Genomic DNA, 14,543 nt, shown 5'->3' on the forward strand with positions numbered 1-14,543 from the left:
AACTTGACCCAAACCCCAGAGCGCCTACGTGACAGAAGCAGGATTCAAACCCAAGCTGGCGGTTACAGAAGCCACTACCCCCTAAAGCCTCTCAGTGAGAACAGAGAATAAGATATGACCAGCACAAGATGGCGGAGAAGCTGTGTTTCAAGCCTGTCCTGAGGCTGACGAGCAGTCGTCAAGCAACAGAGGCTTAGGGGCCCTGCTGCGGGCCAACTGTGGGATCTTGCACAGCAACTTGACATCCTTTAGACAGTTTCTTCATTACCAGGAGAACACACTGAACAAGCTTACGCGTTCCCAGGATCTGTTGTGCCATACGATCAACTGCATCCGAAAGTCCAGACGGGTAACTTGGGTTACTCTCCTTTTCCTAGAATAGAGCCTCTGGGTGAATCGGACGCTGTGTCTTGAGATTCTTGCCAGGCCTGCCTCCCTAGCTACGTGCGGTGCTCCCTGGGAGTGGTTAGAGAATCTCCAGTTGCTCAGCCCAACTGTGATAAACTCATGAATCAGGGTTACTGGATCTCAACGAATATGATGAGGCAGGGAAAATCTCTCCAGGACACGCACGCCAGAGAGGCCACAAACGAACCACTGCCTTTTTTTTTTTTTTTTCTTTTTCAAGTCATGACATCATTCAGATTCCTTTACCCTTTTTCACAATTCATGCACTCCTCCAGCCCCAACTCATCCACACCCCAATATGGCTCACATGTCCTTGCCTTCCACCGAAACCCCTAAGTCAGAACTGTCTTAAATGCTTATCCTAATGGAAGGAGCCTGGCCCCGTCTAGCTAAGAGGTGAGAAGAAGGGCTGGCTGTGGAAAGACAAATTTGATGAATGTCTGCTGCTGAATAATGCATGTGCTCTGTTTGTGAAGCTAATTAACTGAATTCACTTAATGGAAAAAACGGTGCTAAGAATTCTTTTTCTTTCAGAAAGGGCTGAGGAACTGAATAGAAAAATGCTCCCTCAACAGCATACCCCTGCTCTAAGTGTCACCGGGAAGTCACATCAAATGCTCTGAAGGTGCCGGATATATTTTTCCAATTGCTTTTTAGCTTTGTAATTACAAGGATCTAAAAACCTTGATTTGCCTTTTCAATAACTTACGGCGAAACCCCGTTGCCAGCACAGGCAAGGCAATTTCCAGCGTGCCTGTAGGACGGATTGGACTGTGAAGGAGCAGAAGGCTAGGAAAGCGATATTTCTTTTTCTCTCTCCTCCAGTGTTCTAGTTTGTCACTCATTTTCATTTCCTATTTTTAACTGCTAGCTAGTGAGCATCCAATTCGGCATGCAGGGATTGTTTTCCGATTTCAAAGCCCTGCAAGGCCACATTCAAATAGGAACGGGGACTTATTTCAGTTAAACTCTGGAGAGCATGGAAATGAGATTTTTGTTTCCCTCACTGCATGTGTATTATTCGTCATTCTCTGCTATTTCGGTGAATTTTAAGGACAAGGCAATGTGTTGGTACTGTCTTTCACCATTACTCAAATGCCATTCAGGGCCTTTAATTTGTTCTTTTCTGATTCACTTTGTGCAGGATTTGTTTTTGCGCTGTTATTTTTTGCTTGGTTATTTCCTTTTTCCTTTTTTTTTTTTTTCAATTTAATCTACCCTAAGTTTTTTTTTTCTTAAATAATCACCCAATGTTTGTATTCATCTTAAAATCATTCACACCCGTCAATAACTGCTTAGTCTACTGACAGTTGACTTTAATAGCACGTATACTGAACTTTCAGTCTTAAAATCCACATCACTGATAGTAAATAAGGGAGCCTACGATATCTGCAGGGAGAGAAAAGCCACTGGGCCTGTCTCCAGATTTTCTCACCTGGAGTTGTCCCGCTTGACTACCTTAAGGCTCTCTGGAGGGCAATTCAAAAGCTTGGGAGACTTTTCTTATGAGCCCCAGTGGGGCTTTGAGCTCAACCCAACCCAGCTTAAACCACAAGCTGCCTCTGTCTCTTGGATCTGTGAGTTTCCTCTGCTCTTATACCGAGGGGCTATGAGCAATCAGCCAGCTATGCCACCCCCAGACTTGGGTGGATCCTAGAACAAAAGGAGTTTCCCTGGGTCTATGCCCTCTGCATGCCATTGGCCCAAACTTCCCCAACATGTGGCTACTGTACGTTTTCATTCTGTGAAGAAGACGATAGGGAACAAAGATTACGTCAACATCACTTGAGAGGGTACAAAAGCCAGATCAAAGATGGGGATGCTCTCCAGAGCAGCATTCCTTCAAGGGGTAAAAATGGTCACAACTGATTGTGTCATCTGAGAAGAGAGTTGGCATGACTGTTCTTACCAGGATCCACTCAAAGGTGCCCTCACGGGTATCTACCTGATATGATATCAAAGGCCTGGGGAGATTTCCACATGCAGAAAAACTGAAAAAGAGAGAAAGGCAAGAGAGAGGACAAGAGAGAGAGAGAGTGAAAACAACCCCACCCAGCCACCCTGATTACTGTAAGATCTCTACGATTTCACTAATGAGACTATATTCCTTCCAACTCTCAGCCTCCTTGGAGAGGCGGGCCTGGGGCCTCTTTTGAACATCATTAGTCACTGATTTTCTCAGTTGAAATCAGTGATGGGAGATTACTAGGCCTCGGGGCCAGGACTGGAGTGAGGCAAGCCAGGTGTCCAGGGACAAATATTTCAGGAGGCTCTCACTCTCAGGTGCTGACAGAGGAAGATAGAATAAAGACGACTGAAACAAGAGTATCCAAACTGCACTTTTAAGAAAATGGGTTGGGGGCTCCTGAGTGGCTCAGTAGATTAGGCATCTGACTTTGGCTCAGGTCATGATCTCACAGTTCGTGAGTTCGAGCCCCACGTCAAGCTCTGTGCTGACAGCTCAGAGCCTGGAGCCTGCTTCAGATTCTGTGTGCGTGTGTCTCTCTCTACCCCTCCCCTACTCACACTCTGCCTCTTTTGCTCTCTCTCAAAAATAAACAAACATTAAAAAAAAATTTTAAAGACAGTTGGGACACCAGGCAGGAAAGGAAAGATGAGAAAAATAAAGTGACTTATCCTAAGCATATGCAGCAAAGGAAAGGAAACACAGATCTTCTGACTTCTGCCTGGACTGCTTTACCTGCTTGTTTTTGAATGCTTTGGAATCCAAGATTTTTGTTTTATGCTGGTTGTTGCAAGAACGTTTTATTATCTCTGCATTTTTTTGTGTGCTTTTTGACTTAATTGAAATAGCTAAGCTTTGGGGTAGGAGAGACTGGATTCCAGTTTTACCGCTTACAAATTTATGCAGCTTTGGAGAAATTATTTACCGTTCGTGAGTCCCAGTTGCTCATCTGTAAAGTGGGGCTGTTTGAGAACTGATGAGATCGTTCAGATGGGTTTAAGCAGGCATTCATTCAGCAAAGTGTATTGAATGTCTGTCTAAGCCAAGTCCTGTGCCAAGAGCTGCAGTTAAAATACTGAGCAAAAGCAACATATCCCCGGTTTTCAGTCGCGTGAAGGAAACAGAGAAACGAGATCTTCTGAGTAGATCAAACATTGATGAGCACCTGCAGATGGTTTTAGGTGGAGTAGATACCAATATCCGTGGATTCACTTCTGCTTCATAAAGGGGCGCAAGGATTAGTTGGCATAAAGAATTATTTCTTCTTTATTCGCAGGTTTCATTTTTTCCCCCAGTGGATTAATTTAGCTTTAAACCTCACCAGGCAGACATCAGAGCTTATTGAATGGATAATGCACTTTTCATAAATTCCCTGACATAAAGGAGTACAATGAGTCATGCTTTCAAAAGTGTCTGAAGATAGATTTACACCACATGATAGTCATAACGGTTCATTTGGAGCAGTTATGTAGTCTGTTGGGTAAATAATGAAAGTTGTATAAATCACATCAATGCTGTGTTTACACAATAGACCGTAACTACTCCAGAGGAGCTCAAACAATCTGATACAAGAACATTTTATAAATGATGTAAATACAGTTCACGTTTAAGTTAATCAAGTGAAGCAGCCCCAAAGGAGGACAGGGTTGTCGGGAAGGCCTGCAGGAGACAAGAGGAATGAAATATGTATCTTTGGTGAAAGTTTATATCAGTTAAGCCTCCTGGCTTTCAAATAACGGGAGCCAACTTAAGCTCCCTTAATAAGAAACAAAAAGGGGTGGGGTGGGGAGAAGGGCAGGACAATTTCTTAAAAATATACAGGGGTGCTTCGCAGAACCTGAAAGTCAGCATACATCTAGGTTTTAAGGAGAAACTGCAATGAGGAGAGAGAATGCTGCAAAACCCCAGAAAGTGTGTCCTGTCTGTTGTTTTCTTGAAACTTCATTCTACTCTCTGCAAATCTGCATTCTCTACGTTCTTGTCCTTGTGTCTTCCATAGCTTCCCTGTTTACTGTTCTGTTCTGTTACTGTTTCTATCCCTGGTTACTGTTGCAGCTGCATGTAGAAATAGATTCCCTGCCTCTCTAGGTCGGAGTTTCAATTTCCCAGAGAGGGAGTTTCAGTGGCTCAGTTTGAGTCACACACACACACACGCACACGCGCACACACACACACACACACACACGTCCGCCCTGCTCCCAGTAAGTTCTGCGAGAAGGCTGGGGACAGAAAGTATAATCATGGCCAACCGTGGCACATGCCTGTGTGTAACGAGAGAGTTCTCAGAGAGGAGAATGACTTCTGAGCAGGAGAGACAGTAGATAATCATCTACTCGAAGTGCTACAGTCTTGCTAGAGCCCAGGGGCAGAGACATACACTGTGACGAGACCGGAGAGATATTGAGCCTCTGTAGAGCCAGCCCATTCCTTGCTACAACCAGGAGAGAGAAGAGCCAAGAAAATTACTGGCATGTTGCCTATTTTATAACTCAACTTACCTTATAATTCTTCTTCTAGGGAAGTGCTTTTTATAACGAAGTACTCATGTCTTGGCAGTATGCACTGCAAAACAAACAAACAAAACCAAAAATTCGAAACACCAGAAGGACAGGTTTTTTGGTGTTTCCCTTCATGCCCTGTACCCATAAAAGGAACTCAATAAATATTTGCAAATTTCCATACTTTATATAGAATCCAGAGTAGAAACCTCTTAAGAGAGTAGGCACTTGATGAGTATCGTGGGATTATTATGGGATGACCATTACATTTTTAAGTGCATTATTTATAAAATTAATTAGCCTATCTCAAAGTGCTTCAGTACCTGTGTGACTTTGGCTCGCCCCTGTGTTGCCAGGAAAAAATGACTGCAGACGATTTTCATCATCATAGTGTTAGGATAGTTCTTTGAATATACAACACATGTGCTCACCACCTCCTCCAACATCAGTGGTCACCCTCTTAGGAAGCCCAGAACCTCTGCTTTCCTCTCCTTGTCTCTTTTCTTCATTCCCCTTTCTGGATGGCTCTCAGAACCAAAGAAAAAAATTCATCAGCTCACTAGTTGAGCTTATGACACTTTATTTACCTTATCAAACAGTCCAGTGTATATGTAAATGGACCAGCGTCCTTTGTGGAGTGTCTGGGAGAACCTGCTTCCTTTTCTTCCAACACAGACATAATCAGTGTCAGAAACGCCCATCAAATTTGTCGTGATACTTTGCCGAAAGTTTGTTGGTTGTTTTTCTCCCTTTGTAAGAAACAAACACAAGAAAGTGTAAGAAGGAAAGCAAACAACAACAAAACACACATAATTCCACCAATCAAGAGACGATCAAGGTCAACATTTGAGTTTATTTCTTTTTGGTTATATTTATTAATAAGCTTAGCTGAGCCCACATGGTGTCAGCAGAATTATACAGGACTTTTGTCCAAGTATTAAACACCTTCATAAATATTTTAAGGGATACAACATATTTCTTATGCAGGTTCTATCATTTTCCTAACTGCATCCTCATTTTTCATATTTATGTTTTTTGCAATGATTTTGATGTATATTACCAAATTATCTTTTACAAAGATGGTATAAATTAATATTCCCACCAGAAAAACCCCCTCACATGTACTGACTACTGACGAGAAATTTAAAATGTAAAATGTCCTGCCCTTATTTTAATGTACAGTTCTCTATGTTACATTTCATGTATTTATTAACCATCTTATTGCTTCTTATATTATTTATGCCTGTATCTCTCTATATAATTGATATTTTTTAAATTTATTTTTTTGTAATTTATATCCAAATTAGTTAGCATATAGTGCAACAATGATTTCAGGAGTAGATTCCTTAGTGCCCCTTACCCATTTAGCCCATCCCTCTCCACAACCCCTTCCGTAACCCTCAGTTTGTTCTCCATATTTATTAGTCAGTTATGTTTTGTCCCCCTCCCTGTTTTTATATTATTTTTGTCTCCCTTCCCTTATGTTCATCTGTTTTGTCTCTTAAAGTCCCCATACGAGTGAAGTCATATGTCTTTGTCTCCCTCTGACTAATTTCACTTAGCATAAAACCCTCCAGTTCCATCCACGTAGTAGCAAATGGCAAGATTTCATTCTTTTAGATTGCTGAGTAATACTCCGTTGTATATATATACCACATCTTCTTTATCCATTAATCCATCAGTGGACATTTGGGCTCTTTCCATACTTTGGCTATTGTTGATAGTGCTGCTAGAAACATTGGGGTGCATGTGTCCCTTCAAAACAGCACATCTGTACTCCGGGGATAAATGCCTAGTAGTGCAATTGCTGGGTCGTAGGGTAGTTCTATTTTTAATTTTTTGAGGAACCTCCATACTGTTTTCCACAGTGGCTGCACCAGCTTGCATTCCCACCAACAGTGCAAAAGAGATCCTCTTTCTCCTCATCCTCACCAACATCTGTTGTTGCCTGAGTTGTTAATGTTAGCCATTCTGACAGGTGTGAGGTGGTATCTCATTGTGGTTTTGGTTTGTATTTCCCTGATGATGAGAGATGGTGAGCATTTTTTCATGTGTCGGTTGGCCATCTGGATGTCTTCTTTGGAGAAGTGTCTATTCATGTCTTTTGCCCATTTCTTCACTGGATTCTTTGTGTTTTGGGTGTTGAGTTTCATGAGTTCTTTGTAGATTTTGGATACTAACCCTTTATCTGATATGTCATTTGCAAATATCTTCTCCCATTCTGTCGGTTGCCTTTTAGCTTTGCTGATTGTTTCCTTCGCTGTGCAGAAGGTTTTTATTTTGATGAGGTCCCAGTAGTTTCATTTTTACTTTTGTTTCCCTTGCCTCTGGAGACGTGTTGAATAAGAAGTTGCTGTGGCCATGATCAAAGAGGTTTTTGCCTGCTTTCTCCTCAAGGATTTTGATGGCTTCCTGTCTTACATTGAGGTCTTTCATCCATTTTGAGTTTATTTTTGTGTGTGGTGTAACAAAGTGGTCCAGGTTCATTCTTCTGCGTGTCACTGTCCAGTTTTCCCAGCACCACTTGCTGAAAAGACTGTCTTTATTCCATTGGTTATTCTTTCCTGCTTTGTCAACGATTAGTTGGCCATTCATTTGTGGGTCCATTTCTGGGTTCTCTAATCTGTTCCATTGATCTGAGTGTCTGTTCTTGTGCCAGTACCATACTGTCTTGATGATTACAGCTTTGTAGTACAGTTTAAAGTCTGGGATTGTGATGCCTCCTGCTTTCGTTTAGAGTGAGTACTGAAAGATATGAATTTACTGCCATTATGATGCTTGTCGAGTTGGAGTTTCTGGTGGTGTTCTCTGGTCCTTTCTAATCTTTGTTGCTTTTGGTATTTATTTATTTATTTATTGATTGATTGATTGATTCATCTTGTCTCCGCTCAGAGAGTCCCCCTTAAAATTTCTTGCAGGCCTGGTTTAGTGGTCACAAACTCCTTTAATTTTTGTTTCTCTGGGAAACTTTGAATCTCCCCTTCTCTTTTGAATGACAGCCTTGCTGGATAAAGAATTCTTGGCTGCATATTTTTCTGAATCAGCACATTGAATGTATCGTGCCACTCCTTTTTGGCCTGCCAAGTTTCTGTGGATAGGTCTGCTGCAAACCTGACCTGCCTTCCCTTGTAGGTTAGGGACTTTTTTCCCTTGCTGGTTTCATGATTCTCTCCTTGCCTGAGTATTTTGTGAATTTGACTATGTTATGCCTTGTTGATGGTCGTTTTTTGTTGAATCTAATGGGAGTCCTCTGTGCTTCCTGGATCTTGATGTCTGTGTCTTTCCCCAGGTTAGGAAAGTTTTCTGCTATGATTTGCTCATGTAACCCTTCTCCCCCTATTTGTCTCTCTTCCTCTTCTGGGCCCCCTGTGATTCTGATGTTCCTTTTTAATGAGTCACTGATTTCTATAATTCTTTTTTTTTTTTTTTAATTTTTTTTTTTCAACGTTTATTTATTTTTGGGACAGAGAGAGACAGAGCATGAACGGGGGAGGGGCAGAGAGAGAGGGAGACACAGAATCGGAAACAGGCTCCAGGCTCCGAGCCATCAGCCCAGAGCCTGATGCGGGGCTCGAACTCACGGACCGCGAGATCGTGACCTGGCTGAAGTCGGACGCTTAACCGACTGCGCCACCCAGGCGCCCCCTTTTTTTTTTTTTTTTAATTTTTTTTTTCAACGTTTATTTATTTTTGGGACAGAGAGAGACAGAGCATGATTTCTATAATTCTTAACTCGTGCTCTTTGGCCTTAATCTCCCTCTTTTTTTCCTGCTTCATTATTCTCTATAAGTTTGTCCTCCATATCCCTGATTCTCTGTTCTGTCTCATCCATCCTTGCTGCCACGGCATCCATTCGTGTTTGCAGCTCAGTTATAGCATTTTTTTATTTCATTCTGACTAGTTTTTACTCCTTTTATCTCTGCAGCAAGGGATTCTAATCTATTTCGACTCCAGCTAGTATTCTTATTATCGTGATTCTAAATTCTGGTGCAGACATCTTGCTTGTATCTGTGTTGGTTAAATCCCTGGCTGTCATTTCTTTGTGCTCTTTCTTTTGGGGTGAATTCCTTCTTTTTGTCATTTTGAAGGGAGAAAAGGAATTAATTAGGTAGAAAAATGAAAATTAAAAAAATATTAAAGTTAAAAAATTAAACATACACACACAAAGTCACATAAATGATGCTAGATCCTAGGTTTGTTTTGGTCCAGGTGGTGAAAGTGGTTTGACTGATTAGAGAAAAAAATGGGGGAAAAAAAAGGAAATCATTTGAGATTTTGAAAAAAATGAATACACTGAAGTAGACTAAATGGAGATGATGGGAGTAAAATAGAATTTGAAGAAATTTACACAAAAGTAAAGAATATAGTAGAAAAAAATAAAGAAAAATATTTTCAGGAAAAATTAAAAAGAAAAATGAATTTTTTCTCTTTCTGTATTCAAGAAAAAGAAAAGAAACAAAAAAGAGAAAAAAGAGAAAAAAAGGAAATCGTTTGAAAATTTGAAAAAGTGAATACATTGTAGTAGACTGAAATAAAATGAGGGAAGTAAAGTAGAATTTGAAAAAATTTACATAAAAGTGAAAAACATAGTAAGAAGAAATTAAAGAAAAATATTTTTAATAGAAATTGAAAGTAAAAATGAAGTTTTTCTCTTTCTGCATTCAAGAATAAGAAAAGAAAGAAAAAAGAGAAAAAAGAAAAAGAAAAAAAGAAATCGTTTGAAAATTTGAAAAAGTGAATACACTGAAGTAGACCAAAATAAAATGATGGAAGTAAAATAGAATTTGAAACAATTTACACAAAAGTAAAACATATAGTAAGAAAATGAAGGAAAAATATTTTTAATAAAAATTGAAAATAAAAATAATTTTTTTCTCTGTATTGGAGAAAAAGAAATGTAGTGTAAAAGAGAAAAAAAGAAAGAAAATTGAATAGATGGACCTGCTAACAGATTGAAGTAGGACTGAAATTGCTTCATTTTCCCCTAGAAGTCAGACTATGAAGCGCTTTATAGCCCATGAACTAAGCAGGCGGTGAGACGTGTCTTCTTGAAGAGCGAGGTTGGCGCAGTTGGGCGGGGCTCAGTATAACGGCTCCACGCTCCACTAGATGGCGCTGCTGGCCTACTGGGGCGGAGCATTGCGGCGCTGGTAGGTGCATATGCGCATCCGCGGGAGCGGTTAAAATGGCATCACCCAGCCACCCAGGCTGTTCTCCTGGGTCAGCAATCGCGCACCCGTCCTCTGTCTTCAGCTTTCATCCACTCCCTGCTCTTTCACTCTCCGTGACCAGGCCCCAGGCAGCACCTCTCTCCCGAGTTTTGTCTCAGATGCGGCTGTTTTCCCCGGCCCCTTACTTCTGAAGGACCTTGGCTTTGGCCCGTTCCACCCCTCTGTGGGAGGGTCTCACCGAGCAGTGGCCGAATGAGCAAGGGCCGAATGTCGGCCGCAGCCAGGAACGCTTGCTGGACCCTGCTGCTGCCGGTGCCCCGAGACTGCGGCCAGGTGCCACCCGCCCCAGAAAAAGTTCACGAGACAGTGTAGCAGCAGCGTTTCAGGGATTATGGAAAATCACAACACACATCCAGCACCAGGCTTCACCCTTAAGGACCTTGTTCCAGCACCAGTGAATGTGGCCGCCTTCCGGGGTCTGCCGGGACCAGGTGGCTTCAACAGTCTCTACCAAATGTCCTTCCAGCAGTGGAGCCGCTTTTCCCCCACGTGGCCCATGAACCTCCCGGACCCCACTCTGCTCCTGGGGATTCGCCCTTCCCACCAGAGCACCGCCAGGTATGGAGCCGCGGAGTTGCAGCTTTTGCGCTCCCCTTGTTTACAGTCTTAATAGAATTAAACCCTCTCCTTTCTCCCTTTTTAGTTTAGTCCCTGCGGCTGTTTCCAATTTTCCGCTTTCTCTCCAGCTGCTTTGGGGGATGGGTGCTTTCCCCCCGTATTCTTCCCCCCCACCCCCGGCTCCGTCCTCTCTCCGCCCTTCAAAGCACCTCCCTTCCTGCGGCGTCTCGCTCCCCAAGTTCACCTCTCCATGCCGCCTACCTGCTGAATTCTGTGGTTCAGGTTGTGCAGATTGTTGTGTTATACCGCAGATCAGTTTTCTAGGTGTGCGGGATGGTTTAGTGTTGGTCTGGCTGTATTTCATGGACGTGAGACACACAAAAAACTTCCATGCTGTTCCGCCCTCTTGGCTCCTCTCTTCGACCAAGTCATTTTACATTGGAAACCCTCCTCCAACCTCTGGAAATTCCAATCTTTCTTTTCTTCTTTTTACCCTTTGCTCACTGGTGTCTGATACGTAGTAGGTCCTTATGAAGTATTTGTGCATCTGAATGAATGGATGTAGATATATTCCCTGCTGAAGCCCAATCTGCGCCCATAAAAACACTTCAGGGCAATTTGTAGAGGCACCTATAGCCCATGCCTGTAACAAAATAGCTGCATAATCACCATGGAAGCTACTATAATTAGAGAGGCTTGAGTTTATGAAACATTGAAGCTTAAGACCTAATTTTCCTGCCCTGATTGATCCAATAACTTCTTGTCTCCATGGGTTCCACGGATTATTTCAGTCTCTGAATATCAGTGCTTACAGCTATCTATCCAGATTCCCAGTTGATTCATTCATTGGAAGTTTAATGAAATAATAAATAACATTTCTCTCTTGCCTTTCTGAGTTCAAAAATAAGGAATAGGTAAATGAATTAATGAGATGTACATCAAAATATCAACTCTATTTACAGCAGAGGAGAAAGCAGCTCAAGGCTATCACTATAATCAGGTTCCTGATGTATCCCCCGTTCCTTTGTATTTGTTTATTAATAAAGTTCACCACAACTCTGTAGGTCAATTTTAAGACTTCAAAGTACTGAGTCCTGAGGAAAGAGGACTTTATGTCTTGGTGTGTGGGGAGGGAGAGTGGTTGGAAGTAAAGATAAATTTTATCTATTGCTAGCTTTCACTATAGGGACAATTGTTTTTTTTTATTTTTAATTTTTTTATGTTTATTTATTTTTGAGACAGAGAGAGACAGAGCATGCACGGGGGAGGGTCAGAGAGAGGGAGAGACAGAATCTGAAACAGGCTCCAGGCTCTGAGCTGTCAGCACAGAGCCCAACGCGGGGCTCAAACTCACGGATTGCGAGATCATGACTTGAGCTGAAGTCGACGCTCAACCGACTGAGCCACCCAGGCGCCCCACTATAGGGACAATTGTAAAGAATGGGTCTTTCAGAATTAGTTTCCATAGTGTCTTTGGTGACATGAGCCAGCATATTCCATCAAATAAGAGAATCTTGTCAACTACCTATGGTCTTGATTTCTTTATTTTTCTACTTTTATATGGCTTCCAAAAGGGAGAAGAGGAAAGATACCACTCCTGTCAGTTCCACTAGCTAATTATTTTCTCCTTCTCCTCATCCATCATTCTCTCCTTTTTCTCTTCCACCTTTTTTATTCTCCTTCCTGACTGCAGTATTTTCCTTTTTTGACCTACGGAAAAGAGATCTGAAACTTTTGATTACTTGAATTTCCCTTCCCTCCCCTTCCCTGCCCTTCCCTCCCCTCCCCTTCCTGCCTCTCCTGTCTTTTGCTCTCCTCCATGCACTCTCTGCTTGGATTTTGGGTAGTTGTAATTTATTCCACACTTCATGAGTTCAGATGCTTTAAAGTTTGTTGCAAAAAGTAGTGTTTTCTTATTTCCCATCATCTTTTCCTAGGATGATAAGTTCTAAAATTCTTTTTTTTTTAATGTTTATTAATTTACTTTGAGAGGGAGAGAGAGTGCACAAGTGGGGGAGGGGCAGAAAGAAAGGGAGAGAGAGACAGAGACAGAGACAGAGACAGAGAGAGAGAGAGAGAGAGAGAGAGAGAATCCCAAGCAGGCTCCACATTCTCAGTACCTGATGCAGGGCTTGATCCCATGAACCTCGAGATCATGACCTGAGCCAAAATCAAAATCAAGAGTTGATTTTGAACCACTCAGGTGCCCCTAAGTTCTAAAATTCTTGAGCCAGTGAATCCCTGACATATAAACAAAGACTAGGGAAAGCACCCTGTGACTGAGGCATTTTAATAGCTATGGTAATCCCAGCACCAAATGTTTTCTATCGCCTTCTCTGCAGCTGACTGCTGCTTCAGATACGATTGGTTCATGAAATCATTTAAGATTCAGTTCCAAAGCACAGGCATGGTTGATATTTCTAGACATGTCCCTGATATAAAAACATTCAGCGTTTTTCATTTAAACATTTATGAAAGATCCCAAACATGTTAGCATTTTTATGGTCTCAGCAGTGATATTTATAATGTTACCAATTTTCACAGATTGAGGAAATGTTTATCATAAAATGTAAAGCACACTATAGAATATCTATATGGCTAAGCATCTGATAGCAAGAGACATAACCCCCTCACCCTGCATTTAAATCCCCACTCCCTTTATAGGCTTACATTATGCATTGACCCACTCCTTTCTCACTGACCTCTTTAAAGCTATGGACAAACTCAAATACCTACAGACATCAGAGAGGTAATATAAATGAGAGAGATGTTTGAATACAAGAAAACCAGCAGAACAAATTTGAAGATAAACAGTAAGTCCCTGCAGTCTCAGAGATACACTAAAGAGTGGGAAAGATTGTGGTGTATTAGAAACCACATACCCTGTCTAAAGGGAACAGGATACTCTCTGCATTGTTACCTGGTAAGAATATAGCCATGCCTTGCCAGATCTTCCAAATTTTTTGGAGAAGCTGGAATTTGGATATTGATGTAGAATATTCTATTAGCCCAAGTGCTAGCAACTTACTCAGATAACTTAAAAGCACTGTGTGGAACGAAGATCATCTGAAGAGTAGAACTGGCTCAAAAAAGCTACAGCTTTGTTGTGGAACAATTGAAACCCACCGTCTCTGACGATTCTATTGCTTTGCCATGGACTCCAAAGTCATTAATTGACTAATGAAGGAGAAGCAAAAATAAGAAGGAAATAAGATTTAATTGGAATCTATTATGGTCCAGGCAGAGTGCAATTACTTCAATACCATTTAGAAAATGTTGGTTGAGTATATACTTCGTGCCAGACATGAGGCAAAATTCTTGGGATATATCAGTGAACAAAATAGACAAAATCTCTAACCTCATTGAGTTCATTCTATCTACAGCTCCTACTGAATGTCAACTTCAATCCTGAAGAGAAGAAGTGTTATTAGCATCAAGTTTTAGATCGGCCAAAAACTGATGGAAAACACATTTGAACCCAGTTGAGCAAGACTTCAAATCCTTATTTGTTCCCACTGTGCCAAATCCCATGCTAGTGCCCAAGACAATGGAGATGGGGAGATGGCCTTCGAGATAAAGTGGTTTCTATGTGTATTGAGGGAGTGGGGTGTCACTGAGTTACAAATGACAGTTGACCCTTGAACAATGTGGGGGTTAGGGGCACTGACCTCCCCACCCCCAGCCCCTGTGAAGTAAAAAAACCTCCTATAACTTTTCACTCTCCCAAAACTTAACTACTTAACTCCTAACAGCCTACTATTGACCAGAAGCCTTACTGATAATGTACACAGTTGATAACACATATTTTGTATGTTATATGTATTATACATTGTATTCTTATAATAAAACAAGCTAGAAAAAAACCATTATTAAGAAAGTCAT

The 14,543-nt window shown here is 41.5% G+C and overlaps 1 long non-coding RNA gene across 1 annotated transcript in view; it reads left to right on the forward strand.

Moving 5' to 3' along the window:
• The first annotated feature begins 723 nt into the window (after positions 1 to 723).
• Positions 724 to 14,543, forward strand: part of LOC115524008 — an 87,396-nt gene continuing 73,576 nt past the window's right edge. The window contains exons 1-2 of the long non-coding RNA XR_003971908.1: positions 724 to 804; positions 943 to 1,033. This is a non-coding gene — a long non-coding RNA (uncharacterized LOC115524008). The remainder of the gene's footprint in view (positions 805 to 942; positions 1,034 to 14,543) is intronic.

This window comes from Lynx canadensis, chromosome C2, assembly GCF_007474595.2.
Source record: "Lynx canadensis isolate LIC74 chromosome C2, mLynCan4.pri.v2, whole genome shotgun sequence".
Taxonomy (NCBI): Eukaryota; Metazoa; Chordata; class Mammalia; order Carnivora; family Felidae; genus Lynx; species Lynx canadensis.